General features: G+C 47.0%; 1 long non-coding RNA gene across 1 annotated transcript; it reads right to left on the bottom strand.

The window, feature by feature from the left end:
• Positions 1–280: 280 nt before the first annotated feature.
• LOC310892265 lies at positions 281–2,066 on the bottom strand. The gene is made up of 3 exons (XR_014578000.1): positions 1,693–2,066; positions 1,412–1,528; positions 281–403 (listed from the first exon to the last, which is right to left on the bottom strand). It is a non-coding gene; the product is annotated as an uncharacterized lncRNA (long non-coding RNA).
• Positions 2,067–2,429: the final 363 nt, after the last annotated feature.

The raw sequence follows: 2,429 nt of genomic DNA on the forward strand, positions 1-2,429 counted from the left end.
AACAAGCGATGCAGGGTGGGGTATTTCTTTCCAAGCGCCAGTTTTTGAAGTTAGGCGATTATGTGGAAATCTGAACTCTCACAAAGCCTTTAGTTCTCCGGTCTGCTCCTGGCAGTGAGCCTAAAAATATAACCAAATATAGCCAAATGCCTCGGAAACTAGAATGTTAGAAAAAAAGCATGCAAACCTCTTTTTTAAATATCTCTTTTTTTTTTCCCTTTCCCCCATTTAGACGTTCCTTTAAGGGCTTCTCAACACGAGCTTGATGATCGCTGCATTCTCCCTGTGACTCTTCAGCATTTCCAGAGCCGTGCTTGCTGGAGGGGAATGCTGACTGCGGACAGCGGCTCCAGCCTTGCTCCGAACGAGTCAGCAGCAGAGCTCTCACCGACTTCAGTCAATGCTGGATGGGGTCCAAAGAGAACAAGGGCAGGAGGGAATATACTTGTTTTCATTACTCATGTTGGTTGTGTAAACAGCACTCACTTCTCACTGAGAAATATGCAACTTTATTTCCATCGTTTTTAGAAAAAAAAAAGCATTTACCAAGAAAATAATCATTACTGCATACTGATTGCTCATTTTTTTTCCATTGCTGCGCACATCAGAGCACGCATTGGTACAAATACAACTGATCTGGTTAAGTGTTTTAATACACAGGGGAGTAAATTGTTTGGGATGAAAGAAATTCATTATCCACAGTTTGCGGGGCTGAAAGTCTGGCTGTTTTAATGTTACTGCAGAGTAAAAAAATTTAAAAGTGCATGCTGCGACAAGCTGAAGGCATCTTTAGGCTCCATTATACTAGAGTAAGCATATTAATTAGATTATTGTTCATTCCTTCAGGAAAGCTGAACCCCGACACGGCCAGTAGGAAAACCAAAGGCAATCAGCCAAAAGAATAGCCAATTTCCCCAGATTCTTTTTTTCCATTAATTTCCTTCGCAACGGGGAAACTCCTGGTTCCCTCCTGAGATAAGGACAGGGAAAGCCTGAGTGGCACAGGCACGTTGTGGGGAGGCCACACATGAGTGCAAGAGGCGATGTGAGCGCTCAGCGGGGCAGGAGTGCGCGTTGGGCTGCGGACCGCAGCAAGGTGCACGCTCCTGCCCAGGGCGATACGAATCAGAGCCTCTCCTCCCCCTGCAAACAGAGGTCTCCTACACACAGCAAGCACGTCCAGGCCTTGCACAGAGCTCAGCTGTTTGGACAAGAGGTTCTGTGATTAAACATTAAAGGACCTCCTCGTCCGGGCTTTTGCATCAGCTTTTTCCTGCAGGGCCATTGTTTGTGTCCATACTACCCGCCAGCTTCTGTCTGATAAAGGAAAAAGAAGACATATTTATTTACTCCCTTATTTGTTTACATTTTACCCCTACTTTGGCAGAGTTTTGTGATCCATAAAACTCACCTTGTGCTGTCTGAAGCGATTCCTCTTTGTATACAGCATTGGAGCAACATCTTGGGAAATGATGTGTTTCCCACCCGGGTTCTTGTACAGGGCTGCTGCCAGATCCCCCTTGGAGCCCTGAGGTCAAGACGTTAAAGTGAAATCATTTCCAATTCATTAAAAAGCTTTGTGGGGTGGGATGGCCCAAGGTTCAGCACAGAGCTGTTCTTACAGGATTGGGTTTGCAAGTGCCGGGCTAGCTGGCTTCAAAAGAAATTACCTGGAATTATTAGGTTAATTACCTAGAACCGAGCCTGTCCCATCCAGAGGAGCAGCGTGAAGGCTGAGCAGGCTGCAGGTGTTCCCAAGGCAGCCCCCAGGTGCAGCTTTCTGACCAGGCTGCATTTAATACGTCGCCCAGCGACACGATGCTGCTCAGTTCCCCTGAGCCCAGCAGCTCCCTGCAGCTGAAGGCACCTCGGCATGAATTGCTGTCGTGCCTGCCTCGATGATCCTGGTCTTGGGGTCCTTGGTCATATCTGCCAGTGTCGTAGGGTCCCTGTCCTGCCCTCCAACTGGAGAGAAGGAGGCAGGATTTGTTCCTTCATGAAGAAAAAGACATCACCCCAGGCATCGCCCCTAAATTGTGTCACGCTGTGGGGTTCTGGCTCAGCCAGGAGCCACAGCGGTGGCCCTTATCAGGTACTGACTGTCTGGGAGGACAACAGCACGAGGAATTTTGTTTGCTCAAGTAATGACAGACTTTATTATAGAGCAACCGTGCCATACCAAGCACGTTTAATAATTAAGTGGTGAGATATGACAAGTGGCGAGCTCCAGCACAATTTTTACATGCCTGGGATTGTAGTACAAGGCCCAAAGGCCAAAGAATTTCCATCAGAGGATCAAACTATTTTGCATTTGAATCACCTATTTTGTCTATTTTTCTGCAGTCTGTAGCACAGCTGCGATATTCTGCCATAAATATTGTAAGCATGAAATTTCTCATGGTCTGAGACCTTGGAATCTCTCCTCCCCA

The sequence above is a fragment of the Anser anser genome (genome assembly GCF_964211835.1).
Source record: "Anser anser genome assembly, chromosome: 1".
Lineage (NCBI taxonomy): Eukaryota > Metazoa > Chordata > Aves > Anseriformes > Anatidae > Anser > Anser anser.